This window comes from Triticum urartu, chromosome 2A (genome assembly GCF_056163025.1).
Source record: "Triticum urartu cultivar PI428250 chromosome 2A, HENAU_Tu73, whole genome shotgun sequence".
NCBI lineage: Eukaryota > Viridiplantae > Streptophyta > Magnoliopsida > Poales > Poaceae > Triticum > Triticum urartu.
In genome coordinates, this window is record NC_141874.1 from 682,082,841 (window position 1) to 682,107,675 (window position 24,835).

At 44.2% G+C, this 24,835-nt stretch overlaps 1 pseudogene; it reads right to left on the bottom strand.

The window, feature by feature from the left end:
* Window positions 1-16,354: 16,354 nt before the first annotated feature.
* LOC147986699 (uncharacterized) lies at window positions 16,355-24,522 on the bottom strand (annotated as a pseudogene).
* Window positions 24,523-24,835: the final 313 nt, after the last annotated feature.

Consider the following 24,835-nt stretch of genomic DNA (forward strand, 5'->3'; position numbering starts at 1 on the left):
CGCCCGCCGATTGGTGGGACCCATCATCCCTGGGTCGTACCAGCAGGCCATCGTGGGCACAGGGCTCCGCCACCTTGGGCTGACGTCAGGGCCGGCATGGCAATAGTGTCGCACCGCGCGGAGATCTCCGCAGGTACGGCGTACTATAGCCACGCCTGCCCTTGAAAAAGGGGTGGGAGTGGACCTTACTATGGCCACTCCCCGTCTCGTTCCTCTTTATGAGGGCATGGGGGTTGTTGGCGTCGCGGGCCGACTCCCCAAGGCCGGCTTCTCTTGAAGTCGCCAGTCAGGAGTCGGCTTTATCCTGAAGCCGCTCCTGGGACTCGGCCGCGAGTGGGCAATCGGCCGCCTCGCCGCCGACTCCTGAGAAGGCGGCTCTTCGTCCTGGAGTCTCGAGGGGCGCAGTCTGCCTCAATGTATTGAAAGGTTCTGGGCCGGGGTTAGCCTACCCGTGGCCATTACTCCGACATTTACCTTCGGGATTAGTGTTGAACCTAAAATAAATATTATTTGGTGTTTGTGTTCAGCATAATATGATTGGATCATGTTTATTGGAATACGGTTATTCATTTAAGTCAAAGAACAATTGTTATTCTATTTACATGAATAAAACCTTCTGTGGCCATACACCCAAGGTGAATGGTTTATTGAATCTCGATCGTAGTGATACACATATTCATAATATTGACGCCAAAAGATGCAAAGTTGATAATGATAGTGAAACATATTTGTGGCACTGCTGTTTAGGTCATATTGGTGTAAAGCGCATGAAGAAACTCCATGCTGATGGGCTTTTGGAATCACTTGATTATGAATCACTTGATGCTTGCAATCCATGCCTCATGGGAAAGATGACTAAGACTCTGTTCTCCGGAACAATGGAGCGAGCAACTGACTTATTGGAAATAATACATACTGATGTACATGATCCGATGAGTGTTGAGGCTCGCTGCGGGTATCGTTATTTTCTGAACTTCAGATGATTTGAGAATGTATGGGTATATCTACTTGATGAAACATAAGTCTGAAACGTTTGAAAAGTTCAAAGAATTTCAGAGTGAAGTGGAAAATCATCGTAACAAGGAAATAAAGTTTCTACGATCTGATCGCGGAGGCGAATATTTGAGTTACGAGTTTGGTCTTCATTTGAAACAATGTGGAATAGTTTTGCAACTCACGCCACCTGGAACACCACAACATAATTGTTGGGGAACATAGTAATTTCAAAAAAAATTCCTATGCACACGCAAGATCATGGTGATGCATAGCAACGAGAGGGGAGAGTGTTGTCCACATACCCTCGTAGACCGAAAGCAGAAGCGTTAGCACAACGCGGTTGATGTAGTCGTACGTCTTCACGATCTGACCGATCAAGTACCGAACGTACGGCACCTCCGAGTTCAGCACACGTTCAGCCCGATGACGTCCCTCGAACTCTGATCCAGCCGAGTGTTGACGGAGAGTTTCGTCTGCACGACGGCATGGTAACGATGTTGATGTTCTACCGACGCAGGGCTTCGTCTAAGCACCGCTACAGTATTATCAATGTGGACTATGGTGGAGGGTGGCACCGCACACGGCTAAAAGATCAAACAGATCAATTGGTGTGTCTCTGGGGTGCCCCCCTGCCCCCGTATATAAAGGAGCATGGGGGGGTGCGGCCGACCAGGGAGAAGGGCGCGCCAGGAGGAGTCCTACTCCCACCGGGAGTAGGACTCCCCCCTTTCCTAGTTGGAATAGGATTCGGGAGAAGGAAAGAGAGAGGAGAAGAAGGAAAGAGGGGGCCGGCTCCCCTTGCCCTAAACCAATTCGGTTTGGGCCTTGGGGGAGTGCGCCCCAAACTCCCCTTGCTTCCCTCTATTTCCACTAAGGCCCATATAGGCCCATTAAGCTCCCGGGGGGTTCCGGTAACCTCCAGTACTCCGGTAAAATCCCGATTTCACCCGGAACACTTCCGACATCCAAACATAGGCTTCCAATATATCAATCTTCATGTCTCGACCATTTCGAGACTCCTCGTCATGTCCTTGATCACATCCGGGACTCCGAACAACCTTCGTTACATCAAAATATATAAACTCATAATATAACCATCATCGTAATGTTAAGCGTGCGGACCCTACGGGTTCGAGAACTATGTAGACATGACCGAGACACGTCTCCGGTCAATAACCAATAGCGGAACCTGGATGATCATATTGGCTCCCACATATTGTACGAAGATCTTTATCGGTCAAACCGCACAACAACATATGTTGTTCCCTTTGTCATCGGTATGTTACTTGCCCGAGATTCGATCGTCGGTATCTCAATACCTAGTTCAATCTCGTTACCGGCAAGTCTCTTTACTCGTTCCATAATACATCATCCCGCAACTAACTCATTAGTTGTAATGCTTGCAAGGCTTAAGTGATGTGCATTACCGAGAGGGCCCAGAGATACCTCTCTGACAATCGGAGTGACAAATCCTAATCTCGAAATATGCCAACCCAACAAGTACCTTTGGAGACACCTGTAGAGCACCTTTATAATCACCCAGTTATGTTGTGACGTTTGGTAGCACACAAAGTGTTCCTCCGGTAAACGGAAGTTGCATAATATCATAGTCATAGGAACATGTATAAGTCATGAAGAAAGCAATAGCAGAATACTAAACGATCGTGTGCTAAGCTAACGGAATGGGTCATGTCAATCACATCATTCTCCTAATGATGTGACCCCGTTAATCAAATGAAAACTCATGTCTATGGTTAGGAAACATAACCATCTTTGATCAACGAGCTAGTCAAGTAGAGGCGTACTAGTGACAATCTGTTTGTCTATGTATTCACACATGTATTATGTTTCCAGTTAATACAATTCTAGCATGAATAATAAACATTTATCATGATATAAGGAAATAAATAATAACTTTATTATTGCCTCTAGGGCATATTTCCTTCAGTCTCCCACTTGCACTAGAGTCAATAATCTAGATTACACAGTAATGATTCTAACACCCATGGAGCCTTGGTGTTGATCATGTTTTGCTCGTGGAAGAGGCTTAGTCAATGGGTCTGCAACATTCAGATCCATATGTATCTTGCAAATTTCTATGTCTCCCACCTGGACTAAATCCCGGATGGAATTGAAGCGTCTCTTGATGTGTTTGGTTCACTTGTGAAATCTGGATTCCTTCGTGAAGGCAATTGCACTAGTATTGTCACAAAAGATTTTCATTGGACCCGATGCACTAGGTATGACACCTAGATCAGATATGAACTCCTTCATCCAGACTCCTTCATTTGCTGCTTCCGAAGCAGCTATGTACTCCGCTTCACATGTAGATACCGCCACAACACTTTGTTTAGAACTGCACCAACTGACAGCTCCACCGTTTAATGTAAACACGTATCCGGTTTGCGATTTAGAATCGTCCGGATCAGTGTCAAAGCTTGCATCAACGTAACCGTTTACGATGAGCTCTTTGTCACCTCCATAAACGAGAAACATATCCTTAGTCCTTTTTAGGTATTTCAGGATGTTCTTGACCGCTGTCCAGTGATCCACTCCTGGATTACTTTGGTACCTCCCTGCTAGACTTATAGCAAGGCACACATCAGGTCTGGTACATAGCATTGCATACATGATAGAGCCTATGGCTGAAGCATAGGGACCATCTTTCATTTTCTCTCTATCTTCTGCAGTGGTCGGGCATTGAGTCTTACTCAACTTCACACCTTGTAATACAGGCAAGAACCCTTTCTTTGCTTGATCCATTTTGAACTTCTTCAAAACTTTGTCAATGTATGTGCTTTGTGAAAGTCCAATTAAGCGTCTTGATCTATCTCTATAGATCTTGATGCCCAATATGTAAGCAGCTTCACCGAGGTCTTTCATTGAAAAACTCTTATTCTAGTATCCCTTTATGCTATCCAGAAATTCTATATCATTTCCAATTAGCAATATGTCATCCACATATAATATCAAAAATGCTACAGAGCTCCCACTCACTTTCTTGTAAATACAGGCTTCTCCAAAAGTCTATATAAAACCAAATGCTTTGATCACACTATCAAAGCGTTTATTCCAACTCCGAGAGGCTTGCACCAGTCCATAAATGGATCGCTAGAGCTTGCACACTTTGTTAGCTCCCTTTGGATCGACAAAACCTTCTGGTTGCATCATATACAACTCTTCTTCCAGAAATCCATTCAGGAATGCAGTTTTTACATCCATTTGCCAAATTTCATAATCATAAAATGCAACAATTGCTAACATGATTCGGACAGACTTAAGCATTGCTACAGGTGAGAAGGTCTCATCGTAGTCAATCCCTTGAACTTGTCGAAAACCTTTTGCAACAAGTCGAGCTTTATAGACAGTAACATTATCGTCAGCGTCAGTCTTCTTCTTGAAGATCCATTTATTCGCAATTGCTTGTCGATCATCGGGCAAGTCAACCAAAGTCCATACTTTGTTCTCATACATGGATCCCATCTCAGATTTCATGGCCTCAAGCCATTTTGCGGAATCTGGGCTCACCATCGCTTCTTCATAGTTCGTAGGTTCATCATGATCTAGTAGCATGATTTCCAGAACAGGATTACCGTACCACTCTGGTGCGGATCTTACTCTGGTTGATCTACGAGGTTCGGTAGTAACTTGATCTGAAGTTCCATGATCATCATCATTAACTTCCTAACTAATTGGTGTAGGCGTCACAGAAACCGGTTTCTGTGATGAACTACTTTCCAATAGTGGAGCAGGTATAGTTGCCTCATCAAGTTCCACTTTCCTCCCACTCACTTCTTTCGAGAGAAACTCCTTCTCTAGAAAGGATCCATTCTTAGCAACGAATGTCTTGCCTTTGGATCTGTGATAGAAGGTATACCCAACAGTCTCCTTTGGGTATCCTATGAAGACACATTTCTCCGATTTGGGTTCGAGCTTATCAGGTTGAAGCTTTTTTGCATAAGCATCGCAGCCCCAAACTTTCAGAAATGACAACTTTGTTTTCTTGCCAAACCACAATTCATAAGGCGTTGTCTCAATGGATTTCGATGGTGCCCTATTTAACGTGAATGTGGCCGTCTCTAAAGCATAACCCAAAAATGATAGCGGTAAATCTATAAGAGACATCATAGATCGCACCATATCTAGTAAAGTACGATTACGATGTTCAGACACACCATTACGCTGTGGTGTTCCGGGTGGTGTGAGTTGCAAAACTATTCCGCATTGTTTCAAATGTAGACCAAACTCATAACTCAAATATTCTCCTCCACGATCAGATCGTAGAAACTTTATTTTCTTGTTACGATGATTTTCAACTTCACTCTGAAATTCTTTGAACTTTTCAAATGTTTCAGACTTATGCTTCATTAAGTAGATATACCCATATCTGCTTAAATCATCTGTGAAGGTGAGAAAATAACGATATGCGCCACGAGCCTCAACATTCATCGGACCACATACATCTGTATGTACGATTTCCAACAAATCTGTTGCTCTCTCCATAGTACCGAAGAACGGTGTTTTAGTCATCTTGCCCATGAGGCACGGTTCGCAAGTACCAAGTGATTCATAATCAAGTGGTTCCAAAAGTCCATCAGTATGGAGTGTCTTCATGCGCTTTATACCGATATGACCTAAACGGCAGTGCCACAAATAAGTTGCACTATCATTATCAACTCTGCATCTTTTGGCTTCAACATTATGAATATGTGTATCACTACTATCGAGATTCATCAAAAATAGAGCACTCTTCAAGGGTGCATGACCATAAAAGATATTACTCATATAAATAGAACAACCATTATTCTCTGATTTAAATGAATAACCGTCTCGCATCAAACAAGATCCAGATATAATGTTCATGCTCAATGCTGGCACCAAATAACAATTATTTAGGTCTAATACTAATCCCGAAGGTAGATGTAGAGGTAGCGTGCCGACTGCGATCACATCGACTTTGGAACCATTTCCCACGTGCATCGTCACCTCGTCCTTTGCCAGTGTTTGCTTAATCCGTAGTCCCTGTTTTGAGTTGCAAATATTAGCAACAGAACCAGTATCAAATACCCAGGTGCTACTGCGAGCTCTAGTAAGGTACACATCAATAACATGTATATCACATATACCTTTGTTCACCTTGCCATCCTTCTTATCCGCCAAATACTTGGGGCAGTTCCGCTTCCAGTGACCAGTCTGCTTGCAGTAGAAGCACTCAGTCTCAGGCTTACGTCCAGACTTGGGTTTCTTCTCCTGAGCAGCAACTTGCTTGATGTTCTTCTTGAAGTTCCCCTTCTTCTTCCCTTTACCCTTTTTCTTGAAACTGGTGGTATTATTGACCATCAACACTTGATGCTCCTTCTTGATTTCTACCTCCGCAGCTTTTAGCATTGCGAAGAGCTCGGGAATTGTCTTATTCATCCTTTGCATATTATAGTTCATCACAAAGCTTTTGTAGCTTGGTGGCAGTGATTGAAGAACTCTGTCAATGACACTACCAACCGAAAGATTAACTCCCAGCTGAGTCAAGTGATTATGGTACCCAGACATTCTGAGTATATGCTCACTGACATAACTATTCTCCTCCATCTTGTAGTTGTAGAACTTATTGGAGACTTCATATCTCTCAATCCGGGCATTTGCTTGAAATATTAACTTCAACTCCTGGAACATCTCATATGCTCCATGACGTTCAAAACGTCGTTTAAGTCCCGGTTCTAAGCCGTAAAGCATGGCACACTGAACTATCGAGTAGTCATCAGCTTTGCTCTGTCAGGCGTTCTTAACGTCTGCAGTTGCATCAGCAGCAGGCCCGGCACTCAGTGGTGCTCCCAGGACGTAATTCTTCTGAGCAGCAATGAGGATAATCCTCAAGTTACGGACACAGTCCGTGTAATTGCTACCATCATCTTTCAACTTTGCTTTCTCAAGGAACGCATTAAAATTCAACGGAACAACAGCACGGGCCATCTATCTACAATCAAACATATACAAGCAAGATACTATCAGGTACTAAGTTCATGATAAATTTAAGTTCAATTAATCATATTACTTAAGTACTCCCACTTAGAAAGACATCCCTTTAATCTTCTAAGTGATCACGTGATCCAAATCAACTAAACCATAACCGATCATCACGTGAAATGGAGTAGTTTTCAATGGTGAACATCACTATGTTGATCATATCTATTATATGATTCACGCTCGACCTTTAGGTCTCAGTGTTCCGTGGCCATATCTGCATATGCTAGGCTTGTCAAGTTTAACCTGAGTATTCTGCGTGTGCAAAACTGGCTTGCACCCGTTGTAGATGGATGTAGAGCTTATCACACCCGATCATCATGTGGTGTCTGGGCACGACGAACTTTGGCAATGGTGCATACTCAGGGAGAACCCTTTTATCTTGAAATTTAGTGAGAGATCATCTTATAATGCTACCGTCAATCAAAGCAAGATAAGATGCATAAAAGATAAACATCACATGCAATCAATATAAGTGATATGATATGGCCATCATCATCTTGTGCTTGTGATCTCCATCTCCGAAGCACAGTCATGATCACCATCGTCACCGGCGTGACACCTTGATCTCCATCGTAGCATCATTGTCGTCTCGCCAATCTTATGCTTCCACGACTATCGCTACCGCTTAGTGATAAAGTAAAGCATTACAGGGCGATTGCATTGCATACAATAAAGCGACAACCATATGGCTCCTGCCAGTTGCCGATAACTCGGTTACAAAACATGATCATCTCATACAATAAAATTTCGCATCATGTCTTGACCATATCACATCACAACATGCCCTGCAAAAACAAGTTAGACGTCCTCTACTTTGTTGTTGCAAGTTTTACGTGGCTGCTACGGGCTTAGCAAGAACCGGTTTTACCTACTCATCAAAACCACAACGATAGTTTGTCAAGTTGGTGATGTTTTAACCTTCGCAAGGACCGTGCGTAGCCACACTTGGTTCAACTAAAGTTGGAGAAACTGACACCCACCAGCCACCTGTGTGAAAAGCACGTCGGTAGAACCAGTCTCGCGTAAGCGTACGCGTAATGTCGGTCCAGGCCGCTTCATCCAACAATACCGCCGAACCAAAGCATGACATGCTGGTAAGCAGTATGACTTATATCGCCCACAACTCACTTGTGTACTACTCGTGCATATGACATCTACGCATAAAACTTGGCTCGGATGCCACTGTTGGGGAACATAGTAATTTCAAAAAAATTCCTACGCACACGCAAGATCATGGTGATGCATAGCAACGAGAGGGGAGAGTGTTGTCCACGTACCCTCGTAGACCGAAAGTGGAAGCGTTAGCACAACGCGGTTGATGTAGTCGTACGTCTTCACGATCCGACCGATCAAGTACCGAACGTACGGCACCTCCGAGTTCAGCACACGTTTAGCCCGATGACGTCCCTCGAACTCCGATCCAGCCGAGTGTTGAGGGAGAGTTTCGTCAGTACGATGGCGTGGTGACGATGTTGATGTTCTACCAACGCAGGGCTTCGCCTAAGCACCACTACAGTATTATCGAGGTGGACTATGGTGGAGGGGGGCACCGCACACGGCTAAAAGATCAAACAGATCAATTGTTGTGTCTCTGGGGTGCCCCTGCCCCCGTATATAAAGGAGCAAGGGGGGTGGGCCGGCCAGGGAAAAGGGCGCGCCAGGAGGAGTCCTACTCCCATCGGGAGTAGGACTCCCCCCCTTCCTAGTTGGAATAGGATTCGGGAGAAGGAAAGAGAGAGGGGAAGAAGGAAAGAGGGGGCCGGCTCCCCTTGCCCTAAACCAATTTGGTTTGGGCCTTGGGGGGCGCGCCCCACACTCCCCTTGCTTCCCTCTATTTCCACTAAGGCCCATATAGGCCCATTAAGCTCCCGGGGGGTTCCGGTAACCTCTCGGTACTCCGGTAAAATCCCGATTCCACCTGGAACACTTCCGACATCCAAACATAGGCTTCAAATATTTCAATCTTCATGACTCGACCATTTAGAGACTCCTCGTCATGTCCTTGATCACATCTGGGACTCCGAACAACCTTAGGTACATCAAAACATATAAACTCATAATATAACCGTCATCGTAACGTTAATCGTGCGGACCCTACAGGTTCGAGAACTATGTAGACATGACCGAGACACGTCTCCGGTCAATAACCAATAGTGGAACCTGGATGCTCATATTGGCTCCCACATATTCTATGATGATCTTTATCGGTCAAACCGCACAACAACATATGTTGTTCCCTTTGTCATCGGTATGTTACTTGCCCGAGATTCGATCATCGGTATCTCAATACCTAGTTCAATCTCGTTACCGGCAAGTCTCTTTACTCGTTCCGTAATACATCATCACGCAACTAACTCATTAGTTGCAATGCTTGCAAGGCTTAAGTGATGTGCATTACCGAGAGGGCCCAGAGATACCTCTCCGACAATCGGAGTGACAAATCCTAATCTCGAAATACGCCAACCCAACAAGTACCTTTGGAGACACCTGTAGAGCACATTTATAATCACCCAGTTACATTGTGATGTTTGGTAGCACACAAAGTGTTCCTCCGGTAAACGGGAGTTGCATAATCTCATAGTCATAGGAACATGCATAAGTCATGAAGAAAGCAATAGCAGAATACTAAACGATCGTGTGCTAAGCTAACGGAATGGGTCATGTCAATCACATCATTCTCCTAATGATGTGACCCCATTAATCAAATGACAACTCATGTCTATGGTTAGGAAACATAACCATCTTTGATCAACGAGCTAGTCAAGTAGAGGCATACTAGTGACAATCTGGTTGTCTATGTATTCACACATGTATTATGTTTCCGGTTAATACAATTCTAGCATGAATAATAAACATTTATCATGATATAAGGAAATAAATAATAACTTTATTATTGCCTCTACGGCATATTTCCTTCAGTGGTGTGTCTGAACGTCGTAATTGTACTTTATTGGATATGGTGCGATCTATGATGTCTCTTACCGATTTACCACTATCATTTTGGGTTATGCATTAGAGACAGCTGCATTCACATTAAATAGGGCACCATATAAATCCGTTGAGATGACACCGTATGAACTATGGTTTGTCAAGAAACCAAAGCTGTTGTTTCTTAAAGTTTGGGGTTGCGATGCTTATGCGAAAAAGTTTCAAATTGATAAGCTCGAACCCAAATCGGAGAACTGTGTCTTCATAGGATACCCAAAAGAAACTATTGGGTACACCTTCCATCACAGATCCGAAGGCAAGATATTTTGTTGCTAAGAATGGATCCTTTCTAGAGAAGGAGTTTCTCTTGAAAAAAGTGAGTAGGACGAAAGTAGATGTAACACCCTCGATGCGGCTATATCTCCTACGTGTCGAAGCACGACTTAGAGGCATAACCGCATTGAAAGCAATGTCGCAAGTCAGGTAATCTTCACAAGAACCCATGTAAATGAATAAAGGGGAAAGTACATAGTTGGCTTACACTCGCCACATCACACAAATACATAAATAAGTCATTATTATCGTCCAATACACTCAGGGTCCAACTATGGTACCAAAATAAAGATCAAACCCCAAATGCGACAAAGTCCCCGATCGCCCCAACTGGGCACCACTACTGATCATCTGGGAAAGACACGTAGTAACGGCGAGAGTCTTCATCGAACTCCCACTTGAGCTCGGTCATATAATCTGGAATGGTATCATCGGTCCCTACATCTGGTTTGGAAGGAATCTGTGAGTCACGGGGACTCAGCAATCTCACACCCTCGCGATCAAGACTATTTAAGCTTATAGGTAAGGCAAAGGTATGAGGTGGAGCTACAGCAAGCAACTAGCATATATGGTGGCTAACATATTCGCAAAAGAGAGCGAGAAGAGAAGGCAAAAGCACGGTCGAACAACTATGATCAAGAAGTGATCCTAGAACAACCTATGTCAAACATTACTCCAACACCGTGTTCACTTCCCGGACTCCGCCGAGAAGAGACCATCACGGTTACACACGCGGTTGATGCATTTTAATTAAGTTAAGTTCCATGTTATCTACAACCGGACATTAACAATTCCCATCTGGCCATAACCGCGGGCATGGCTTTCGAAAGTTCAAATCCCTGCAGGGGAGTCCCAACTTAGCCCATCACAAGCTCTCATAGTCAACGAAGGATATTCCTTCTCCCAAGACAATCCGATCAGACTCAGCATCCCGGTTACAAGACATCCTCGACAATGGTAAAACTAAACTAGCAACACCGTCCGAATGTGCCAACAAATCCCGATAGGAGCTGCACATATCTCATTCTCAGGGCACACTCAGATGAGCCAGACGTCGGGTAGACCAGCCCAGAGTTGCCCCTGGTAGCCCCGGACATCGCTCAGTTGGACCAATGTTGGGCCCATAGGGGTTAAAATAAAGATGACCCTTGAGTCCGCGAAACCCAAGGGAAAAGGCTAGGTGGCGAATGGTAAAACCAATGTTGGGCATTGCTGGAAGAGTTTTATTCAAGGCGAATTGTCAAGGGGTTCCCATTATAACCCAACCGTGTAAGGAACGCAAAATCCGGGAACATAACACCGATATGACAGAAACTAGGGCGGCAAGAGTGGAACAAAACACCAGGCATAAGACCGAGCCTTCCACCCTTTACCAAGTATATAGGTGCATTAAGATAAACAAGATAATATTGTGATATCCCAACAATAAACAATGTTCCAACAAGGAACGATCTCTAAGCTTCACCTGCAACTAGCAACGCTATAAGAGGGGCTGAGCAAAGCGGTAACATAGCCAAACAATGGTTTGCTAGAACATGGTGGGTTAGAGGTTTGACATGGAAATTTGGGAGGCATGATAAGCAAGTGGTAGGTATCGTAGCATAGGCATAGCAAAAGAGCGAGCATCTAGCAAGCAAAGATAGAAGTGATTTCGAGGGTATGGTCATCTTGCCTGCAAAGTTTTCAGAGTTGCCTTGATCCTCGAAAGCGAACTCAACGGGCTCCTCGTTCACGAACTCGTCTCCTTGCTCTACCCAACAAGAACAACAAGCAAAAGGAGCACAATCAACCACGTGCAATGCTCAAGCAACATGATGCAAACATGGTATGATATGCGGGATGCGATATGTGATGCATATGCAAGATTTGCAAAGGGATGATTGAACCTGGCCTCAACTTGGAATCCAAGAGTGCCACTGGAAAGGTGAGGTGATTTTGGTTGAAAACGATATAAAGATCACCGGAATCGGATGCACGGTTTGGAAATGGCAAGCAAAACAAATATGGCACCGGTCTGCGATAATCAGCAAGTAGCCATCTAAATGCATCAAGATAAATATGCTACAGCACTCAAACATGGCAACAACATACATACATGGCAGGGATCCACTCATGATGCTTGACAAAAGATGAACACTAAGCTACGGCTAATTCATCCATTAACAGGTTCAAACAAGCATGGCAAAAATGCAAATGATAATAGGTTTCAGACTTAGTGAAATAACAACAAATCAGGAATTTATCATCAGGAAGCAATCTTTAGAGCATGAAAACTACATGTTACAGGAACTGAACATGGCAAAGCAAGGCATGGCATGAAGCTACTCAAAGCACTTAACAAAAGTCCCTTAGTGACCTTGAGCCAAAAGGGATCAGAAAATACAATTGCAAGCATGTGAACATAGAAAAAACATAAACAGATTCAGACTTTGTGAAAAACTGGAGCATGCAAACAGATTAACAAGTAGGCATGTTTACGAGCTCGATGCAGTCACTACAGAGCATGGCATGACAAACTAAGCATACACCCATCAAGAAGACATGGCATAGAAGCTAGACATGGCAAGAACAACATCATAGCATGCACAGATCAATAGCAACATCCTCGGCAAAATCGTTAAACATGTCAACAGTCTGCCAGGATCATTTTATAGCAAAAGTAGAGCTCGATTGACTCAAGCTAGGGTGCTCCATAAATTCAAACAAGGACATGGATGGATAGAGCACCACAATAATAACAAAACATACTTACTGATCATCCTCAAAAAAGGCATGGATCACTAGGAAACAACATGAACATACCGCATAAAAACAAAAACAGGACAAGGACTTAGAGAAATTTTAAGTCCCTGAAATCAGCATCAACGATTACGCTACTTTGCATGCTTGTGCTAGTCACCACAAATATAACAAAAACACATGGCAAGCACCTATGTAAAGATAACATGGCATATAACAAAACACATGTAGAGCTCAGGATCATAGCATGCACACATTAATCATGGCAAAAATGACAAAAGGCCATTTGCTGAAACAGATCTGACAAATTCATCACATAGCCCTCTTCCAACAGCATTTTGGGCATCAAGATGAGCTCAAATGAAAATGATGCAATGAGATGAAATGATGTACTCGTCGAGACGAACATTTTTATATGCTACACGCACGAATCGGAGCTACGATGACAGAGTTATGGCATGTGGAAGAATGCAAAAAAAACAAGGGTTTTGGGAGGAAAATGTCAACCCTCGCGGATCTGGATCTGGATCCGGCCCGATGTGCACTGTTCACCGGAGCACGGACTTTGAGGCACCGCCGGAGTTCCTGTAGACACCGGAGAAGGACGAGGTGGCCGGAGAGGAGGGAGCTCGCCGGGGCCGGCGAGGAGCGCCGCGGTGGTGGCCGGCGCGGCGGAGCGGTCCGGTGGGGTGGCGCTGGAGATCTGACGGCGGGGAGCGGCCGATGCGGAGGCGGCCGGCGACGAGGCGCGCCGCGGCGGAGGCGGTCGGCGGCTTCGACGGCCGGACGCGAGGAGCGGCGTCGGGTCGACCCGAGGCGGGCGGCGCGCCCCGATGGGCCTAGAGGGCCCGGTGCAGGCTCGCCTGGGCCGGAGGAGAGAGACGGCGGTAGTGGGACAGGTGGAGGCCTCCTATTGGCGGTGGCGATGCATCCGGCCGGTGTTGGACATGTCCGGCACGGCGCGGGGAAAATCTAGGGTTAGGGGGGAGAGGAGACCCGGGATTTCGTGGAGGGATCTATTTATAGAGGTAGGAGGAGCTAGGAAGCTCCAAATGAGGTGCACTTTGCGGCCACGCGATCGTGATCGAATGCTCTAGATGATGGGAGAGGTTTTGGTAAGTTTTGGGCCAAATTGGAAGGGTGTTGGGCTGCAACACACACGAGGCCTTTTCGGTCCCTCGGTTAACCGTTGGAGTATCAAACGAAGTCCCAAATGGCACGAAACTTGACAGGCGGTCTACTGGTAGTAAACCAAGGCCGCATGACAAGTCTCGGTCTAATCTGAAAACGTTTAACCCCCACACACGAAAAGAGGTAGAAAGGGACACCGGAGGACATAAGAGCGCTGGAATGCAAAACGGACAACGGGGAAAATGCTCGGATGCATGAGACGAACACGTATGCAAATGCAATGCACATGATGACATGATATGAGATGCATGACAAAGGCAAAACACACGGAGACAAAAACCTGACAACGACGAAATGAAATAACTTAGTGCCGGAAACGGCAAGACTTGGGATACATATAAGGTAAATTACATCCGGGGTGTTACAGTAGAACTTGATGAGGTAACTGTACCTTCTCTCAAATTGAAAAATGTTTTAGCACAGAAATCAGTTCGAGTGATGCCTACACCAATTAGTGAGGAAGTTAATGATGATGATCATAAAACTTTAGATCAAGTTACTACCGAACCTCGTAGGTCAACCAGAGTACGTTCCGCACCAGAGTGGTACGGTAATCCTGTTCTGGAAGTCATGTTACTAGACCACTAGATCATTGATGGCGTGCGTTGCTGCACCCGTCCATTTTTACAATATAATGATAGGAATTATGTAAATATGGGAGGACGGGAAGCATGAAAGTAATATTTACATGAACATATATGGTTGAGCGTAGTTTGTGTTTGTTCAAAAATTAACAGTAGTGAAACCATATTGGAGCTCGACATTGGTTGCATTATCATTTCCCAATATTTGAGGCAAAAGCAGTGCACCACTGAAACTACATATGCCTACAACATGAAGGCACTTGAAGAAATAATAGTAGAAACATCGTGACATGTTATGTCTCAAACCCACTTTATCATCCCCAAATTTTTCGATAGAGCTAAAATTCACCAGATCATATTCTTCCCTAAGAAAGCCAAGTAGTAAGAATTTAAGCCCATCCAATATTTGAAAAGGTAGGACACAGTCAAATATAATAGTTTCAATCATTCTGAATCGCATGGAAAAAACAGAGATACAACGATACTTGTTTCAATCACCCCGAATCTAGGGATGAAAACGGAGCAGAAACGGACGGAATTGAGTGCTATCATATTTGTTTTCATATTTTTTTGCAGAAGTGGAAACGAATACAGAAACCCCGGAAATGAACACGGAAACAGATATTATTGAAAATAGACACGGAGCGAATACAAAGCAGATACGGAAACAGAAATAGGCGTTGATCGGAACTTAAAAACCCCTTGAATCATAGAGAAATACACAAAAAAATTAATGAGTTGTTAACATGGCTACAAAATAATATCATTATGTTAGCAACTTAGCGTAGTATTGTAGTAGTACCGGACAATTGCGTATAGGGTCAAGCTGAGTACATGTGTGGTAGTAGAAGTTGGGCCTTAGATCCATTCTACTAATTCTGTCATTGTGTTCTCTTTGGTGGTTGGGCTACAAAGCAGCTATTGGTCTATAGTAAAAACAAAAATTCCATATTCACGGAAACAGAAAGTTCCATTTCCATGCATGTTCCACCGGAAAACACCATTCTGTTTTTGTTTTTGTTTCCGCATAAAAATTTCCATTTCCACTTCCGTTTTGCAAATTTCCATTTTCGTTTTCATATCTCCTCTCCGTTTCCATTTTTCCTCCGGAAAAACGGGAAGTTTCCACTCCATTTTCATCCCTACCCGAATCGCAAGGAAATTGAATAATTGAGTTTCATTTCATTGTCTATGAATAGTTTGAGAAAACTTTCAGGAAGAGAACATAATATTCCAGGTATGCTCCTTCTCCAAAGTTTTGTAGTAGATACCTCAGTTGAAATATCTTCTCTACGAAAGATTTATTTCCATAAGGTGAAGCCATGACCTAAAATTATTATACCAATTATCTAGAAGTGACATAAATAATGAACATAGAAAAAGGGACAAAGTAAAAGTAAAAGAATTGGCAATCAACCTTTTTATACCTTTTTGTTTGTGTTGTGGATTATCAACACACATGTGGTGAAAAGACATTCAGATTTTCCACAGTATGCAGTGTAAGATTATATACGGATGAGATGACACCATGCCCAAGTCTAAATCTGAATGAGACTATTTAACTATGTTATCTGCAAATTCACTTCATTCAACTGAGGCACGTCAACTGCATCGACAAATCTCAAAACTGAAGATAATATGGCAGACCATAAATCAACTACGCCATAATGTTAATTGTGTGGGAAATTAAAATTAATATAATGAATCAAGTAGTGAAGATACACATGAATCAATTGGAGATGTTACAGACATAATTTTAATTTCCATGGAAGAAATCACAAATATAATTAAAATTTCCTATGTCATCATTGTCTAGAGAATCAAGAGATCTGAGTATGAACGCACAAAATAGATAGTCATCCAGTTCTTAAGAGTATGAAAGTCTGAACATGAATATGAAATACCGACAGTGTGATTAGAATGATAGGCAAACTGGACACAAAAAGAAAAAAATGACAGTAGAATTGTTGTATTACTTGAAATCGATCAGTGGCACAGAAGTACCTACTAAAGTGGGAAGCATGTCCATGCTTTCAGCCTGAGAAGATCGTATTTTCATTGTTTTGAAGTGTTGGCTATCAAAATAAATACGTACTACAAATAACTACCCAAGCCAGAAAATCACATCCCAGACTTGTCAAATCAATTGTTAGATCAAAAATGCTGAAATTCTTGAACAACATAAGGATCAATGGAGTCTATGAACCATCTGGCCTTAATTGGACAGGTCTTGAGTTCCCTATGTTAGATCCAAATGTTGAATATAGGACATATTAGTACTGATATACATATATATTGTCTGATGGGCATCCCTGACATCCCTAGCCGCTGATATGTTTGGTGACTTGATGCTGATGATGTGAGACCCAAATACTGTCTTTCGGATGACCTTTTATACTAGCACGTGCAGCATCAGGGGACCGTTGCCCACAACCATGCTTCAGGAAACATCAGAGAATTACAAATATGGATATCTAGCCCACAAGAATCCTCCAAACCAACAGATCAGAACCAGTCTGTGGCATTTGTAGTCCTCGTCGCCTGGACACCCTCGTCGGCAGGATCGGCTCCCCTCAAGCGCCTCAGCTAATGCGCGTCGGGCTGGATTCCCTCGTGCACCTGCCCTCTGGATCACTTCGCGCACCTCAACTCCCCTTGCTCGTCTCGAAGGTGCTTTCCTACCCTGATGGCCGACGGCTCCGTCACCATCACTGATGAGTGCGTGAGGCACTGCAATTCGTGCCTGCGCCCTTAGGTAGTACCTGGAAGGCTAGAACGCTGGCGTGGGATTCATCGTGGCAACCTCGCGGAGGCGTCATCCTCAATGCCGCGGGTGTGCGTACAATAGATTAAGGGCGCGGCCAGGTGAGGCCGCTGTTGCTAGGGTTTCTGCCGGCGGCACCAGGGGTGGGTGCAGAGGATCTGGCAGAGTAGAGAGATAGAGACATCAGATGAAGCAGTTATGAAAGGTTTTGTCTGGCCGATGGGGAGATTAAGAAACAAAGGGAGATGTCACTTGGTTGAGTTCATACCTTGAGTAAAGAAGTCGAGTTCTCCACCCCAACCGTGCTACCTCGCTGCCGGAACTCATCTGTTGAGTCCCGCCGTCGCCACCGCAAGTCCTTTGTCGCTGGTAGCCCGCTGGCCCGTTACTCCTCCTTCCATCACCGCCATCAGATCAGGAGAGATGACGCCGATTCCCTCGAGCGATGGATCCTTCGCGCGGCTGGCGTCCGCTAGATCCCCTCGACCGCCGGTTCCCTCGCTAGCGTCGCCTCGGCTTGGTCCTCACCTGACCGTGGTTGGATGGATGCAGATGATAAATGGGCAAGGAAGCATCGAGCGCTCTGAATGGGCCACTGAAGCCCAATCAACGACAGGCCTTGAAAAAAGTCTCCAGAATAGCTGCCCATCAGGACAGCTGGCCCAGTTGTGAAAAAATCGCTCTGAAACAATAATCCTACGGCCAAAAACAATCCAAATGACGCATCCGACGGCCGAAATTGCTGAGTGCGTGAGAGAGCTCGCTTTAGGCTCAGTTTTACTGTCCTTAATGACGAACCTGCGAACTATGAGGAAGTGACGATGAGCCCAGATTCCGCAAAATGGCTTGAGGCCATGAAATCTGAGATGGGATCCATGTATGAGAACAAAGTATGGCATTTGATTGACTTGCCCGATGATCGGCGAGCCATTGAGAATAAATGGATCTTCAAGAGGAAAACGGACGCTGATAGTAGTGTTACTATCTACAAAGCTCAAATTGTCGCAAATGGGTTTTCGACAAGTTCAAGGTGTTGACTACGATAAGATTTTCTCACTCGTAGCAATGCTTAAGTCTGTTCGAACCATGTTAGCAATTGCCACATTTTATGAAATCTGGCAAATTGATGTCAAAACTACTTTCCTGAATGGATTTCTTAAACAAGAGTTGTATATGATGCAACAAGAAGGTTTTGTCAATCCTAAAGATGCTAACAAATTGATGTCAAAACTACTTTCCTTAATGGTTTTGTCAATCTATGGATTGGTGCAAGCATCTCGGAGTTGGAATATATGCTTTGATAAAGTGATCAAAGCATATGGTTTTATACAGACTTGCGATAAGGCCTGTATTTACAAGAAAGTGAGTGGGAGCACTACATCATTTCTGATAAGTATATGTGAATGACATATTGTTGATCGGAAATAATGTAGAATTTTCTGGAAAGCATAAAGGAGTGTTTGAAAGGAGTTTTTCAAAGAAAGACCTCGGTGAAGTTGCTTACATATTGGGCATCAAGATCTATAGAGATAGATCAAGAAGCTTGATAAGTTTTTTCAATGAGTACATACCTTGATAAGATTTTGAAGGAGTTTAAAATGGAATAGTCAAAGAAGGAGTTCTTGCCTGTGTTGCAGGTGTGAAGTTGAGTAAAGACTCAAAACCCGACCACGGCAGAAAATAGAAATAGAATGAAAAGTCATTCCCTATGCCTCAGCCATAGGTTCTATAAAGTATGCTATGCTATGTACCAGACCTATTGTGTACCTCACCAAGAGTTTGGCAAGAGGGTACAATAATGATCTAGGAGTGGATTGCTACCTCTTGAGCATGCATTGGTTTTCCCTTGAAGATGAAAGGGTGATGCAACAAAGTAGCGTAAGTATTTCCCTCAGTTTTTGAGAACCAAGGTATCAATCCAGTAGGAGACTACATGCAAGTCGCCTAGTACCTGCACAAAAAAATAAGAACCTTGCAACCAACGCGATAAAGGGGTTGTTAATCGGCCACTTGCAAAAGTGAGATCTGAAAAGATAATAAGATAAATATTTCTGGTATTTTTGTATAGATTGGAAAGTAAAGATTGCAAAATAAATAGTAAACTAGAATTGTAGATTGGAAACTTATATGATGTAAAGTAGACCCGGGGGCCATAGGTTTCACTAGTGGCTTCTCTCAAGATAGCATATATTACGGAGGGTGAACAAATTACTGCCGAGCAATTGATAGAAAAGCGCATAGTTATGAGAATATCTAGGCATGATCATAAACATAGGCATCACGTCCGAATCAATTAGACCAAAATGATTCTGCATCTACTACTATTACTCCACACATCGACCACTATCTAGCATGCATCTAGAGTATTAAGTTCATAAGAACAGAGTAACACATTAGGCAAGGTGACATGATGTAGAGGGATAAACTCAAGTAATATGATATAAACCCCATCTTTTTATCCTCGATGGGAACAATACAATACGTGTTGGTTCCCTTTCTGTCACTGGGATTGAACACCGCAAGATTGAACCCAAAGCTAAGCACTTCTCCCATTGCAAGAAAGATCAATCTAGTAGGCCAAACCAAACTGATAATTCAAAGAGACTTGCAAAGATATCAAATCATGCATATAAGAATTCAGAGAAGAATCAAATATTGTTCATAAAAAATCTTGATCATAAACCCACAATTCATCGGATCTCGGCAAACACACCGCAAAAAGAATTACATCGAATAGATCTCCAAGAACATCGAGGAGAACTTTGTATTGAGAACCAAAGAGAGAGAGAAGAAGCCATCTAGCTAATAACTATGGACCCGAAGGTCTGTGGTAAACTACTCACACATCATCGGAGAGGCTATGGTGTTGATGTAGAAGCCCTCCGTGATCGAATCCCCCTCCGGCAGATCACCGGAAAAGGTCCCAAATGGGATCTCACGGGTACAGAAGATTGCGGCAGCGGAAAAGTGGTTTCGTGGCTCTCCTGGATGTTTTCAGGGTATAAGAGTATATATATAGGCGAAAGAAGTAGGTCGGTGGAGCTACGAGGGGCCCACAAGGGTGGGGGGCTCGCCTGCCCCCCTGGGCGCGCCGCCCTACCTTGTGGCCGCCTCATTGCTTCCTTGACCTCCACTCCAAGTCTCTTGGATTTCGTTTGTTCCAAAAAAGGTCCATGCGAAGGTTTCATTCTGTTTGGATTCCGTTTGATATTCCTTTTCTGTGAAACACTGAAATAGGCAAAAAAACAGCAATTTGCACTGGGCCTTTGGTTAATAGGTTAGTCCCAAAAATAATATAAAAGTGCATAATAAAGCCCATTAAACATCCAAAACAGATAATATAATAGCATGGAACAATAAAAAATTATAGATACTTTGGAGACGTATCATGGATCACTTGACAGCGGTCAAAATTATCCTTAGAAGACTAAGGAGATATTTCTCGGTTATGGAGGTGATAAAGAGTTCGTCGTAAAGAATTACGCCGATGCAAGCTTTTACACTGATTCGGATGACTCTGAGTCTCGATCTGGATACATATTGAAAGTGGGAGCAATTAGCTAGAGTAGCTCCGTGCAGAGCATTGTAGACATAGAAAATTTGCAAAATACATACGGCTCTGAATGTGGCAGACCCGTTGACTAAATTTCTCTCACAAGCAAAACATGATCACTCTTTGGGTGTTAATCACATAGCGATGTGAACTAGGCTCTAGTAAACCCTTTGGGTATTAGTCAGATGGAGATGTGAACTAATCACATAAATATGTGAACTATTGGTGTTAAATCACATGACGATGTGAACTAGATTATTGACTCTAGTGCAAGTGGGAGACTAAAGGAAATATGCCCTAGAGGCAATAATAAAGTTGTTATTTATATTTCCTTATATCATGATAAATGTTTATTATTCATGCTAGAATTGTATTAACCGGAAACTTAGTACATGTGTGAATACATAGACAAACAGAGTGTCCCTAGTATGCGTCTACTTGACTAGCTCATTTATCAAAGATGGTTAAGTTTCCTAGCCATAGACATGTGTTGTCATTTGATAACGGGATCACATTATTAGAGAATGATGTGATGGACAAGACCCATCCGTTAGCTTAGCACTATGATCGTTTAGTTTATTGCTATTGCTTTCTTCATGACTTATACATGTTCCTATGACTATGAGATTATGCAAATCCCGAATACCGGAGGAACACTTAGTGTGCTATCAAACGTCAAAACGCAACTGGGTGATTATAAAGATGATCTACAGGTGTCTTCGATGGTGTTTGTTGAGTTGGCATAGATCGAGATTAGGATTTGTCACTCCGATTGTCAGAGAGGTATCTCTGGGCCCTCTCGGTAATGCACATCACTATAAGCCTTGCAAGTAATATGACTAATGAGTTAGTCACGGGATGATGCATTGCGGAACGAGTAAAGAGACTTGTCAGTAACGAGATTGAACTAGGTATGATGATACCGACGACCGAATCTCGGGCAAGTAACATACCAATAACAAAGGGAATAACGTATGTTGTTATGCGGTTTGATTGATAAATATCTTCGTAGAATATGTAGGAGCCAATATGAGCATCCAGGTTCCGCTATTGGTTATTGACCGGAGATGTGTCTCGGTCATGTCTACATAGTTCTCGAACCCATAGGGTCCGCACGCTTAACATTCGATGATGATTTGTATTATGAGTTATGTGATTTGATGACCGAAGTTTGTTCGGAGTCTTGGATGAGATCACGGACATGACGAGGAGTCTCGAAATGGTCGAGACGTAAAGATCGATATATTGGAAGGCTACATTCAGACATCGGAAAGGTTCTGAGTGGTTCGGGTATTTTTTTGGAGTACCAGGGAGTTACGGGAATTCTCCGGGGGAAGTATTGGGCCTAGTAGTGGAAGAGAGGAGGTAGGTCAAGGTGGGGCGCGCGCCCACCCTAGCCCAAACCGAATTGGACTAGGGGGCTGCCCCCCCTTTCCTTCTCTTATTCCTCTCCTACTTGGACTGGGAAAGGAGGAAACCTACTCCTACTAGGAGTAGGAATCCCCCCTTAGGGCGCGCCCCTTGTGGCCAACCCTCCTCCGCCCCTCCTTTATATACGGGGGAGGGGGAACCCCATAGACACACAAGTTGATTTCTTAGCCGTGTGCGGTGCCCCCCTCCACAGTTTTCCACCTCGGTCATATTGTCGTAGTGCTTAGGTGAAGCCATGCGTCGGTAACTTCATCATCACCGCCACCACGCGTCGTGCTGACGAAACTTTCCCTCGGCCTCAGCTGGATCTAGATTTTGAGGGACGTCACCGAGCTAAACGTGTGCAGATCGTGGAGGTGCCGTACATTCGGTACTTGATCGGTTGGACCGCGAAGATGTTTGACTACATCAACCGTGTTACTAAACGCTTCCGCTTTCGGTCTACGAGGGTACGTGGACACACTCTCCCGGTCTCCCCGCTCATTGCTATGCTTCTCCTAGATAGATCTTGCGTGATCGTAGGAATTTTTTTGAAATACTGCGTTCCCCAACATACGTACGTGTCGTTTCTCCTTCTGTCACTGGAATCAAGCACCGTAAGATCGAACCCATCACAAAGCACCTCTTCCCATGGCAAGAAAAATCGATCTAGTTGTCCTAACTAAACCAAAGATTCGAAGAAGAAATACAAGGTTATAAGTAATCATGCATATAAGAGATCAAAGAAACTCAAATAACTTTCATGGATAAAAACATAGATCTGATCATAAACTCAAAGTTCATCGGATCCCAACAAACACACCACAAAAAGAGTTACATCAAATAGATCTCCAAGAGACCATTGTATTGAGAATCAAAAGAGGGAGAGGAAGCCATCTAGCTACTAACTACGGACCCGAAGGTCTACAAAGAACTACTCACGCATCATCGAAGAGGCACCAATGAGGATGATGAACGCCTCCGTGATGGTGTCTATATTGGATCTGGTGGTTCTGAAACTTGAGGCGGCTGGAATTGATTTTCGTCGACTCCCCTAGGGTTTCTGGAATATTGGGATATTTATAGAGCAAAGAGGCGGTGCGGGAGGCCACCGAGGTGGGCACAACCCACCTGGGTTCGCCTGGGGGCGCACCCTGGTGGGTTGTGCCCCCCTTGGGCTTCCTCCGTCTTCCCCCTTCCCTTCCATCTCCTTCCCCTCCGTGTTATTCAATTTCGGTGGGTTAGTTACTTCACCTTCCTCGGCCTTCTTCCTCTTCTCCAGGCCTTCCAAGGACCGATTACCCTTCTTCCTCCACGACGGGCCATCGCTTCCAGATTTGCTATCGTTGCTAGACCATCCATATCTCCTTCTCCCATAGCCACCTCCATACCCCGACACATTTCTCCTCCGTTCTTCATAAGCATGGTTCCCTTCTGGTAAATACCTAAGCCATCTCCCATATTCTGCTACCTCCCCTTTCTTTAGCCTCTTCTTGCATTCCCGGTCTATGTGTCCCATCCTCCCACAAGTGCAGCAAAAGTCAGGCTGGAACTCGTACTGGAAGTGACACCAATTCTTCTCCTCCTCTTCATCCTTCTTCTTCCCAAACTCCCCCACAACCGTGTCCCCATCTTCATCTTCTTCATCTTCCTCATCGTCCAGATACATTCCTCTCATCAGTGGCTCTGCAACCTTCATCTTTACTTTCACCCTGAGGCATTGACCCAACGTTGTTCCATCCTCGCTCGTATCCACCTCAATCAATTCCTTGATCTGCTCCCCCATATCCTATGCTAGCTCCTTGCACATCATCCCCAGGGGAACATTGTAAATGCACACCCAGATCGGGACCTTCTCAAACAAATATTCATCTAGGGTTTTTGCCGGATCAAAATCCTCCACAACCAACAACTCCTTTCCGAACGTCCATGGGCCATTTTCCACCGCTTTTTCGCTTCCTTGCCTCCTGCTGAAACACGAACAAAAATATGTTCCCTCCCATGTCCTTCACATTGAGCCTGCTCATCGGGCACCAGACCTTCCCCAACGCCGTCTCCATTCCTGTTGCATAGCCTGGCCGATGTGACAGAAGTTTTCCCATCGCCTTAAACCCCGCCCCTTCCTTCTGCTTCTGCAAAGCTTTCCTCCATCCAACCTTTACACCCTTCCTCTCCGCCTCAGACAAGTTCATTCGCCTCATCTTCCCCTCTACTCCCTCCATCTTCCTCCTCCGATCCACAAGTGAGAACAAACCGAGAGAAAACTGATGATCTAGGTTGGGTGTCTTACGACCCGGTGCCCTAGCACACCCGGAA